Below are 12,575 nucleotides of genomic sequence, written 5' to 3'. Positions count from 1 at the left end.
ATACATATAGTTGTTGCCCAATAAATCCTTGATATGTAAAATTTGGTGATCTCCATTGGGATTCCCCACCATTAATTCTACAAGCTTGACTGTGATGTGCCAATAGCTTTTGTAAGTTGTATTTATATAATAAATTTACAAACTTTGAGATTTATATATACAACTCACATATATAAGTTTTAAGCTTAACCATAATTATTCACATTTATTACTAACATTATGGATAAAAAGCTGGAGAAAGGCCAACTAGATTGAAAGTGGAGAGAGAGATCCAGAGATAAAAATTTTTTAAATTTATTTACTTTTGAGAGGGAGTTTGGGAGGGAGGGGCAGAGAGAGAGAGGGAAAGAGAGAATCCCAAGCAGGTTCTGCCCTGTCAGTGCAGAGCCTGACTGGGGCTTGAGCTTATGACCTGAGCCAAAATCAAGAGTCAGCTGCTTAACTGACTAAGCCACCCACGTGCCCTGGGAGATAAAATTTTTTTGATGGGAAGTACTTGGTTTGAACTCTTGCTTTATTCTGAACTTTGAGACTCATGTATCTGTTATCTACTTCTATTTAATCAACCACACCAATGCTTAGTGGCTTAAGACAACAACGTATCACTTCTACTTTTGTGAGTTGAATGAATTCATCTGGGCAGACTTCCCTTGGGGTGTCTCATACAGTTACAGTCACAAAGTGTACGGCTCACTGGAGCCATGTGAAGGTTCAGCTGGATAGGGTGTCCAAGATGGCTTCTTAATCACATGGCTAGAATTCGTTTCTGTGATTCTTGGAGTGGTCTTTCTTTCTAGCAAAGTAACTTGGACTTCTGTTATGGAAACTCAGGACTCTAGGAGGCAAAAAGTAGAAACTTCTGGTTCTCACAAAGACCAGGCCCAAAATTGACACTGTGCCATTTCTACCATATTATTTTTGGTTGAAGCAGTCCAAAGTCAGCCCAGACTCCAGATGGTGGATGAATATACTCCATCTTCAGGTAGAGGTCTGGCATGCACATAGGAAGGAAAGAATTGATGACATCGATTTGGGAGATGAACTTCATTTATTCAGCATTTAATCAATTTGTAACCATTCTCCTCTCAGAGAGGAATTTCCAAGACTTTTACAAAAGACTATTTTTAATAAATTAATTAGATCAGGAAATAAACCTCAATATCTGGCAACTAATACTAAGTCCATTCTGTAGTTAGAAAATCAGATATTTCCAATTGTGTTTGTATCTTACAAACTTTGTCCAACATCAGGAAATTATTTTAACACATAGTTTCTTACTTTAGAGATATTGTCAAGTCATTAGATGCCATTCCTCAAAAAATTGATAAGCAGATTTTGATTCTCCTGCAACTCTTTGTTGGTTTTCAGGATCAATCATTTGAGTACTCTTTTGATTTTATTTGTAAGACTAGATCTATAGACTAGGGCAAAGAATAATTTCCAGAATCATCCTGGTAATAACTTTTGGTCAATGTGATCCATTCAATTTAACAATGCAGAGATGTAGTAGATACGGACAACTGCATGTGCCCTGGTCAGTCATGTCCTATGTGTCAGGTCTGGAATAGAGTTACACAGAGTGGGGAAAACAAATGAGATGGTGCCAGTCTGAGGTGTAACAAGTCCAGAATGGACTGGAAGATGATATGATAAGTGGGAAGAGTCAGCAAGAGTTGGCAGGTATAAAATCCGGAGCCCACTAGGAGTACCACAAGGAGTTTCTGGAAAAGTGGGAAGAGCAGGCAGCCCAAGCAGGACAAGAGCCAACATAAGAACGAAACAGCAGTCCAGGAGAAACTCCATTCCCAGGGTAGCAGCTAAACAGCAACATAGAAGCAGATAAGTGAATTATTAATAAGTTGCTTTAAATGCTTAATAAGGCAGACAGAGGGGAAGACTAGAAGTACAGAAAGCAGCAATTGAGAAAAAAACAATTGAACCAATAATTATTCAAGACAGGAAAGTCTTTTAAACTCAGCTGCTCAACTCCTTCTAGTCATCCTCAAAGAAACTTCCCTCAGACGAGGCAAGAATCTATAAAATCCATAGTTAAGGAATTAACCACATTAAGATTAAAAACCTGTGGTTAAGGAATTCCCCATTCTTGTCATTATGAAGAGTTATTTCACTCCCCTCCTATAATCCTGATTTTTCAACTAACCCATGTAAAATGTTTCCAGAGTGCTTGGCATGTGGCATTTAATGAATGTTAGTTCCTTCCCTTTCCTCCTTTTAGTGGCAAGGTATGCAGCAGACCACTGAGCAAGAAGCAACTCTTGGCCCACCTCATGAAGGTAGAGCTGAGGTGGCTTTGTAGTCAGCAGGTTGACTGTTCTCCCTTTGATGGTGTCTTTCAAGCAGCCACAGGCTTCTGATCCGGTGGAGTAAAATTATAGTCATCACAGTTTTCTGAACGGAGTATGTAGATTCCAATGTAGGAAAAATCTGACAATCTTGAAGAATGATTGTCTACATAACGAATAAAATAATCTGCTCTGATCCAAGCTCCTTGGAAACAAAGTTAAAGTGGATGTTGAGGCCATCCAAAGGAAAAGATTTAAAGGCCTCTATGGTAAAGACTCCATTGAATTTTTTAGAAAAGGTCTAACATTGACTCCTTCATTTATTAGGAAATCTAAATAAAGATTTATATGTTAAGTAAAATGACCTCAGAGAGAACATCATGAGAATCCAAGTTGTAACATCCTGTATTAGCAGAAATTCTCACCAGCACACCCAGATATAGAAGGCCAATGACAAATACCGTAATTCAAGTGAAGAATGGCAAAAGCAGACTTAATTTCCAGAACTGCCCAGTTAATCAAAGAGCCTGGAACTATTCCCAGGATACATTTTTTTCCTTTCTTTTTTTTTTAAGTCCAGACAAAACCGCAAGATAACCTTTATACAATTAATCTAATGCCAATGGGATGTAGGAAGGTAGTTAAGAGATCTGCTATAACAAAAGGGTTTTACAGAAAATAAAGTGATTTGTAAAAGGAGACTAGGGCTTAAAGATAAACACAAATCTTTTGTGTGGTCGCTGCAGGGCGAGCTGAGGAGGGCAGGGACACATTTAAGGGAAAAAAGAAACAGTTCTACAATGTGGAGGAAGTTGATCAGACTTCAGCTTCCCCAGAGGATAAGTATAATTTAATTATTAACTTGTTCTTGGCACCAGATTTATTCCCTGCACAAAGCACAAAGACTAACCCAAACCTAGGACAAACCCTACAAGAGAAGAGACATTTTATTTGAAGTTGGGTGCTATGGTTGAAATAAAAGGGAAATATTTTTATTCCCGCTGATGACTTCCAAGTGGAAGTTCCAAATCCCACAGTGGCCAATAGAAAACATAGTTGAGAGCATTGTTTATATGCATGTGGAAAGGTCTCCTTCTGTGATTACTTGGGGTCCATAGATGGCCGTGTGTTGTATCAAAGACCTTATGGTTGAATCTAATTGGAGCACTCTCATACTTCCAAGAATTTTTAATGACAGAATATTTCAAACTTTGGCATTTCCTAGCAAATCAAATAAGTATTGTAAACAATTCTCTTTGGCCCATCTATAATGTATTAGTGAGATAGTTCAAGTGCCTGCTAGCTTTCCCACTCCTTGAGACTTTACCAAGAAATACATCTGTTCAATTGGACCAACTACAGCTATAAAATAAACTCTAAGAATGTCATCTAACACAACAGATACCAGTAGAAGGTATTTTTCCCCTTTACTGTCACTTTTTTTTTCCAATTATTAAAGATGAAGCTTCCAGACATAGTCTCCTCTATATTCCTGCAATTCCACTTCTGGGTGTATACCCAAGAGAAATATGTCCACCTCAAAGACATACAAAATGTTCATAGTTACTCTGTTCATAATAACCAAAGACTTAAACCCAAATGTCCATTGATAGAAGGGTATTACAAAATAATGAAAAAGAGCAGGCTTTAATTATATGCAACAGCATGGAATCTCACAGACATAATGTGTGAAAGAATCTAGGCACAAAATAAAGCAATTATGATGCCATTTATATAAAGTTCAAGGACAGATAAAACTAACTTATGGTGACTGGAGAACAATGTGGAGGTTCCTTATGAAACTAAAAATAGAACTACCCCATGATCCAGCAATTGCACTATTAGGTATTTACACAAACTTACAAAAGTATATGTTCAAAGGGGTACTTGCCACCCAATGTTTATAGCAACATTATCAACAATAACCAAACTGTGGAGAGAACCCAAATGCCCATCGAATGATGAACGGATAAAAAAGATGTGGTATATCAACACAATGGAAAATTACTTGGTTATTGAAAAGAATGAAATTTTACCATTTGCAATGAAGTGGATGGAGCTAGAATGTATTGTCCTAAGTGAAATAAGTCAATCAGAGAAAGACAAATATATGGTTTCACTCATATGTGGAATTTAAGAAACAAAACAGATGGACATAAGGGAAGGGATGGGGAAGAGAAGAGAGGGGGGAAAAAAAACCCAAGAGACTCTTAATGACAGAGAACAAACTTTGGGTTAATGGACGGAGGTGGGTGGGAGAAGACAGGGGGCACTTGCTGTGATGAGCACTGGATGTTGTTAAGTGATGAATCACTGAACTCTACTCCTGAAACCACCATTGCTCTGTATGTTAACTAAAGCTTAAATTTTTTTAAAAAGGGGAAAAAACCCTACCTTACGGTGACAGAAGAATAGTGTTTATCTTTGTAGGATATTGACCGGCAGGCACACCAGAAAGACTCTGGAAGGCTAGAAATGTTTTATGTCTTATCTGTGTGGTAGTTCCATGGCTGCACACACATGTAAAAAGTAATTGGGCTGTACTTAAGGTTTAAACACTTTACTATATGTATAATACAGCCCTGTTTATGAAAAATGAAGAAGAAAACGAAGCCTTTTCAGAAGTTTATATTCAGAAATCCAAAATTTATGCTTATCCTCAAGACGGTAGGTAGCTCTTCATTAGTGACAAAATGATGGCTGGATCCAAAATTCCCTGAGAATATTTTGGTGGCCTACAATTTAAGAAAAGTAACATAATATGACATTTTAATCAAAATAGATTTTCAATACACACTGGGCATCAATACTAATGATATAAGATACTGTTTCTTGTGCATATGATACATAGTACAGAATGTGGGTTCAGTTTTTTGTTTATTTTGTTTTGTTTCGTTTTAGGAATAAACAGAGTCCATGGGTCTTGAGGACTTCTGTGTATTTGTTGAATTTCTTCTCTACATTCTTTTTGGCATGTTTCCATGCCTCATGAACTGCTTTTCCTCCTGGTAGTGGATCTTGGCCTTCTTCTTCTCTTGTAGGGTGGCTGTTACCGCCTTGTACTTCCAGCCAACCTCGGCTACCTTGGGCCAGGTGCCACAGGTAAGTGAGCTTTAGTGTAAGCTTCAGATGCACAAGCTGGAGGGCAGGAATCACCCTCTTTTTCTTGTCATAGGGTGGAAGGATCCCATCACACACCTTGAGGCAGTTCAGGGCAGACTGGCCTCCCTTGATCTTGTGGGGTAGCATGCCTCACACTGTCCTCTCAAAGATGTGCTGGGTGCCCCGAAGGTGTAGGGGCCATGGGATGGGCTGGTGTTCATCTGCTTGTGGCAGAAGGCCAAGTAATTCAACTTGTTTCTGTAGATTTTGCCAGAAATGATGATGCCCTCACAGCACACAACTCTGACCTTCCTGCCCGGCAACACCTGTTTGGTCAGGTGGCCCAAGAATGGCCGTCCACCATCTGGGGCAACTGCCTGAGAAGAGAGGTTCAGTAATTTTTAACAAATACTTTTGTCATTTCTTATCATCTTGAGTTTAAAGAATCCTCTTTAAATATGGTGAAGAGTAGGAACTTGAACCAGGTAAATAGACTCCTTTAAGAGACTCTTATAAAAAAGATTAGTTCAGACAGCCTTGCTGTGTCACAAATACATTGCCAAGGGAGATTATGGAAGAGGGAGAGTAACCCCTTTTTATAAAATGGTTTTACTTCAGTTTTCTTCAAATAGAGTGGCCTCCCATTCTTGCTTCTCTGATTCTAGTTAATCTTCAGGAGTAATCAGCAAAAGACTTAGTATTAGACATCATTAAACAAAAGAACCAATTTTCAGTTGACTTAAAAAATCCTTTACCTTGATTTGGTTGCTTTTTCTTAATGTTCAAACAAACTGTTTTTATGTCTGTAGGAAGTACATGGTTCCATGTCAAGGAGGAGAAGCTCTTGTCCCATTTAGGAGTTTTGAATCATTTAAGAAATCTGTATATAGTAGAACAACAGAAAGCATTGATAGGCAGGCCCCACTGGGATGCTATAGACATCAGTCAGGACTGAAAATCCAAGAGGTAAAGTCAGTTGGGAACAATTTCATTCTCAAATGAGTATCATTTCTTTGGGGGACAATTTTGTTGCATAAAACTTTATTGACAATGGTGTTTTAACAGTCCAGAGTGCAACCAAATGGCTGGGAGAGTTTTTAATAACCTTTGTCTCTGATTCAATTTCAACACCACGTTTCTTGGCTGCTGTTTTGAAACTATGACAGAAGGTCAAAGAATTCTCAGTGATGGTTATGAAAAAATGACAACTTAAAAATGAAACAATGAAAATAAGCATCTTGTGGAAACTCAGAAAGCCAGTTCTTTTAGGGAACAAGTCCCAACCTGAGGCTTGATGGATGGATAGAAACCCAGGAGGAGTGTGGTCTTGGGGTCTCATTAACAACAATTTAGGTGCATCTCTTGTTTGCTGCTTCCTGAGAAAGGAGTCTTGCTTGCAGCAGCTGGTTGTGAAGGTTAGCAGGCAAAATTTTCAGTCAGCATTACGTGTTAGTTTCTAGAGAGTTTATGGACATTCATATGACATTGGAATAAAATGCTTTGAATGTAATAATGTAGAATTTGGCAAGCCATAATTTTAGTGGTTTAGAATGAATTATTCTGTATACGCTTGTGTTGAACACCCACTAAGTACATGCATGGTACAAGGCAGCTTCTAACCTCATGGTGTTTACGAAAATGCTCTAAGTCTGAATTTCTTCATCTAAGATAGTGTTAAAAAGAATTGACAGGCCCCAAAATGGAGTCACTTTTGCTAAGCCCCACCAACACTTTGTGAATACCTAATTTAACTGCAGTTTTATCCTTTCCCTGGAGTGGAATCTTAGACCAGTCAGTCTGGAATTTCCTGGTCAGCACTGTGAGGTCAATCTATCTTCCCCTAAGGGAAGGTAAGCTTGTCTGAAGTAATGGAGTCTTAAAATTCCTTCTTCCACCTTCTTTCTGTCTATAAAATCCTTCCATTTCTCCAACTCCTTGAAGCTCCCTTTTATTTGCTAGATGGGGTGCTGCCTGATTTATGGATTGTTGAATAAAGCCAATTAAGTCTTTACATTAGTCGGTTGAATTTTACTTTTTAACAATAGGAACCATCTTGTGTAATTGAGGGTTAAATGAGATCACGCATCTCAACTTATTACACTGTGTGGCAAATAGCAAGTCCTTTTGCTGTGACCTGCAGTCACAGATACAGACAGACTTATGCCTGCATGCTGTTGTGGGAGCTCAGAGGAGGGGTACGTCAGCCAACATTAAGGCAGAACATTAGGAAAGGCATCCTTCAGAAGGCGAATGGTAATGTGTGACCGGAAGAAAGAGAAGAAGAGAGCAAGTAGAAAGAGGAGACTTCCTCCAGAAGGAGTGGGGTTATAAGGGTGCAAAAGCGAGAGACAGTTGGCAGGAGTTCAGTTCTGGAGAGCAGAGCTCTAGCCGGGGAGTGAGAAGAGATGAGGCTGGGTAGGTGAAGTGTGCTTGTCGAGCAGCTCTGGGGACACCGGCTGATTTCCACAGTATGAATCATCCCATTGCGGCTGCTTTCAGCTACCAGCAGTTTAACAACCAGCACACAAAACTTTCGGATCTGAAAACATTAGCTCTGCCTCAGGTTCAAGTGATGTCTAGTATGCTCGGGGTGCTGGGTTACGAGTTTGGACGAATTCTAGGGCAGCAGGTCGTGGTGACGGTGCTTTGAGCCAGGGAGACAGAGCAGTAGGTCAGAGCATAAGAAAGAGTACTCTGGCTTCAGTGGGGGCAGGGCAGGTCTGGAGGCAGGGAGGCCCATGCAGTAATCCAGGCCAGAAATTAAGGTCAACTTTGTAGAGGTAGTAACAGTGGAGATGCCGAAAAAAGTGGGTTTAGAAGATAGTAGAGCAACAGATGATTGATCAGGTGTGGAGATTTAGGAAGGGGGAGCACCCAAGAAGAAAATCTGGGATCGGGGTACCTTGTACCTTAGTGTACTTCAGTAGTATACTTAGTGGATGGCCGTTTGGTGTTAAGTTGGCCAATATTGCTTGTCAGCAGTGATAAGCATTCTTGCAGCCCAGTTATCTGGATCCAGAGGTTTACTCTTGGCCATGTCCCAATACCGTGTCCCCAAATGTCTGTAGCATGCATCAGACAAAAGAAAAATTGCCTTATTAGTGAAATTGCAAGTAAGAAAAAAATACAAAGAAAAATCCCTAAAAGAGAAATGAGCAAAAGACTTGAATGAACGCTTCATAGAGAAAGAAATATGAATGACCAATAAACACAGAACAAAATGTTGATCCTCACTGACAATTAAAGAAATACTTTTCACCTATTATATTTGCAAAGATATATAAAACATGCATATGACAGGATGCGTAGAGTACTGACATCTACTTCTAGTGGAATACTACAGAGCCATTAAAAGAATGAGATAGAGGGGCACGTAGGTGGTTCAGTCAGTTAAGCATCCAACTTTGACTCAGGTCATGATCTCACAGTCCCACATTGGGCTCTGTGCTGGCAGCCTGGAGCTTGGAGCCTGCTTCAGATTCTGTGTGTGTGTGTCTCTCTCTCTCTTTCTGCTGCTCCCTTACTCACACTCTGTCTCTCTTTCTCTCTCAAAAATAAGTAAACATTTTAAAATTTGTTACAAAAAGAACGATGTTCCATGTTCTGCTAGGAAAGATCTCCTCAATATGTTAAGAAGTGAAAAAAAATAAAGGCTTAGAATAATAGCATTCTAAGATACTATTAAAAATAGGCAATATATATGCATACATGTGCTAATAAGTGATCAGAAAATGGAAGAATATAGAAGAAATAATCTCATGTCTAATTGTGGAGAGTGGAATTCAAGGCCTAATGGGATACAGATCATGGGGAGGAGAGGAGAGTCTTTTTAAAGATATATTTTGTTATGGAAAATTTCCAACATGTACAAGTAAAAAAATGACATAATGGACCATTTACTCATCATCTAGGCTCAACAGTTATCAACATGACTTGATTATGCTATCCTTTTGTTCTATTTGAAAAAAATACCAGTATTATGTATTATTTTTATATTTAAAAAATCCAACATAATGGAGGTGATTTGCCCCAGTGCCCTTACAGCCATGGGTTTGTTGCTCCAAACTTGAGTCCCCAGAACCAGAAGAAAGGTTCGTGGACTGGGGAATATTAGCCACTTTGCTCTTAAATTCTGTCAGCTGTGTAGCTAGAGGGATGATAACTTTATCCAGATACTATAAGATGATCTTTAGTTTAAAAAACAACATCAAAGGAAGACTGTCTGCTCTGTAAGGGGGAATTTAATATGTTTACTACCCTCCACCCACATCCCAGTCCATGTTTTTATTAAGGAAGAGCTTGATTTCTCCTGCAGCTGATTTTTATCTCTGCATTAAGATTTGCTTCATTTCCCAGCAGAGCCCAAAGCTAAGAAAACAGTGCCTTCCTCTTTAAGTTGGTGTGTCTTGGGTAACCAGACAGCTGCTGCCAGCTGTGACCCATGGTCACAGCTGTCTCATGGATGTCTCACAACAGAGGTTTAGGAGAGCCTAGAAAATACAGAGGTTCCCAGGCCCCTTTTGGAATGGAGTGCCAATTTCTGAGGACTAAAAATAAGGATACCTTGCTCCCTGCTCGCATCCATGCATCTACTCCACAGTCACGCACTCCACATCCCTATTGTGCCAGGCTCTTTGCTAGAGTTCAAGTTGTAGAGTTGAGCAGTGCATGGCCTCTGACCTTCAGGAATGAAGCAGATCGGGAATCAAACTTTCAAGATTTACTGTGTTTCCTCTGCCAGGATTACTTTCCTATCTTGTCCTACTCTTACACATTCTTCAAAATTTAGCCACGAGTCGTCATCTCTGATGAACGCTTTCAATTTATTGTTTCCTCTGCCAGGAACACAGGTCTTACTTTGTCCACCTACTCTTACTCATTCTGCAAAACACAGGTCATCAGTTCCCAGTGCCTGACTCCTCAGGTCCAAGCTAGTTCCTACACTTACCAGACTGCATTATAGACTCTTAACGTTGCCTTCCTTTAGGGCAGGGTCTTTGATTCCATAGTTCCTCCACATTCTGTGATACATTTACTCATTGAATTAATTTATAAAGAGGTGCAGCAGCATAATTTCTCTGGGTATTATGCTACGTAGAGACTCATAAGTGCCTTCAAAGATAACTTTCTTGGTCGTCAGCCCCTCTATAGCTGATTCTCAATTTCCCTATTCTTCTAAAACACAAATCTTATCTCAGAGGCTTTAAGGCTTTAAGTAATAAGAGCAGATGTGTGTCTGGGGCCCCAGCGTTAAGCAGCTAACATGTATTGCTTGTTCCTTTGAAATAGACATTGGTGTCAGTTTTAAAAACCATTGCTTGATCCTTTCCATTTTGAACATTGTGAATATAAGAAGAAATTGGAATGTACAAATATTATCATGATATCTGCATCCTGCTATGAAGACTTTGGACAGCATGAATCATTGCAGGCCTTTTGTATGATTGTAGAACTCTTAAGAAAGACTAGCCAACATAAGCTAGGCGAAGGATCATGATGTGTAATCACTACACCAGGAGACAGGGGACTTAGCTTCTACTTTCTTTTGAAGACTTAGTTTCTTCATTTGCAGGAAAAAAAAGATACGAAAAGAAGAAAAGAAATTGGTCTAGTGTTTTCAAGGGTCCCTCTTGGCTTTAAACTCTATGAGTCCATAATCCAGGAAGCAAATATTTTCAGCAAATTGAAACAAAAAGTTTAATTCTTTAAGCTGACCTCAGACTCATCTCTTCTGTAAATAGCCATTGGAACACTGGGCAATCTTTTAATATTCCTTTTTTGTTACTGATCTTTTCTGTGAATTGAGACATTTCAGATAACAAGAAGGGAGGGGGGAAATGCCCTGTGGGAAATTGTCTTCAAAAGAAAATTCCAGTGTCCATTGTTTCTCTTGATTTCTTTTTGGCAAACGTACCTTACTTCCCACTGCCATTGCGTATTTTGAATTTAATCCAGTGGCAGAGGCTCCATGCTTACTTGTAACCCTCCGTGACAGCCCCCCTTATGGGTGGGACCAGGCATTCTACAGCCAGTCTTGGCACCTGAGCTTCTGTGATATGGCAAAGTCTCCAATGACCCTGCTTGTGCCAGGACCATGGTGGCACCACTGCCTTCCCAGTAGTAGGACTGCCAGAGAACAGTCCTGGAGTGGACACTAGAGTGTGTTTCATTTCAGTTCAGTCTGTTTAATGTTAATCACTCTGTTGAGCGGAATCAGGTACTACTGATTGAGAAATACCTTCTGCATTTAGATTTACATCAAATACATAAAGAGGGAGAGGTACGAAGTGGGCTTAACCCAAAAGAAAATGAGAGTAGTAACTATGAATAATTATCATGTGCTAACGATATGCTAAGTCTTATCTCACTTGTTCCTTACACAATACCATTATATTCCATGTTTTATAAATGAAGAAACTGAGGTTCAGAGAAGTTAGCATCTAGTCTAAGATTATGCATTCCAGCAACCTGGAGTTCAGATCCAGAACATCCCACCTCATAGCCTGTGCAGATAACGGCTATGCTATGTGGCCACTTAAGACATGTGTATGGTCTTCTGTTAAGTTTCTCAAATTCCACATATGAGTGAAATCATATGATATCTTTCTCTGACTGAGAGGAGGAGGTAGATTATGGGCATTGAGGAAGGCACTTGAGGGGATGAGCACTGGGTGTTGTATGGAAGTGATAATCACAGGAATCTACTCCTGAAACCAAGACTACACTGTATGTTAGCTAACTTGACAATAAATTTAAAAAAATAAAATCATAATTAAAAAAAACTCTGTATGGATGCAGTCAGGACTGGGAGACAGTTTTGAGCAGAATCATTGATGTAAGATTGTTTAATGGATTCTAAAATGATAATAGAAGTTGAGCTTCAGCATGTCTGTGAGTTAAAGTCGCAAGAGATATTTTGGATAATACAGAAATAGAAGTCTTCGCCAAATAAAGAATAAACTAAGAAACATCTACTAATGCAATTAATCCAGGAAGAGAATTAATAAGGGTATTAGTTATGGTCAGTGACTTCAGGTGCTACAACAAAATGCTCCCTCATCTCAATGGCTTTAGCACAACAAACACTTATTTCTCTCAGTCCAGTGTGGTCCGTAGGCAGGCACTGCTTCACACCGTCATCCGAGTCAGGGTCAGGACTAGTGTGAGGTG

The 12,575-nt window shown here is 39.5% G+C and overlaps 1 pseudogene; it reads right to left on the bottom strand.

The window, feature by feature from the left end:
* Window positions 1-5,180: 5,180 nt before the first annotated feature.
* On the bottom strand, window positions 5,181-11,337 carry LOC115297618 (annotated as a pseudogene).
* Between the last annotated feature and the right edge of the window lie 1,238 nt (window positions 11,338-12,575).

The sequence above is a fragment of the Suricata suricatta genome, chromosome 8 (assembly GCF_006229205.1).
Source record: "Suricata suricatta isolate VVHF042 chromosome 8, meerkat_22Aug2017_6uvM2_HiC, whole genome shotgun sequence".
In the NCBI taxonomy this organism is placed as follows: Eukaryota; Metazoa; Chordata; class Mammalia; order Carnivora; family Herpestidae; genus Suricata; species Suricata suricatta.
This window is presented reverse-complemented; position numbering and strand designations above follow the sequence as displayed.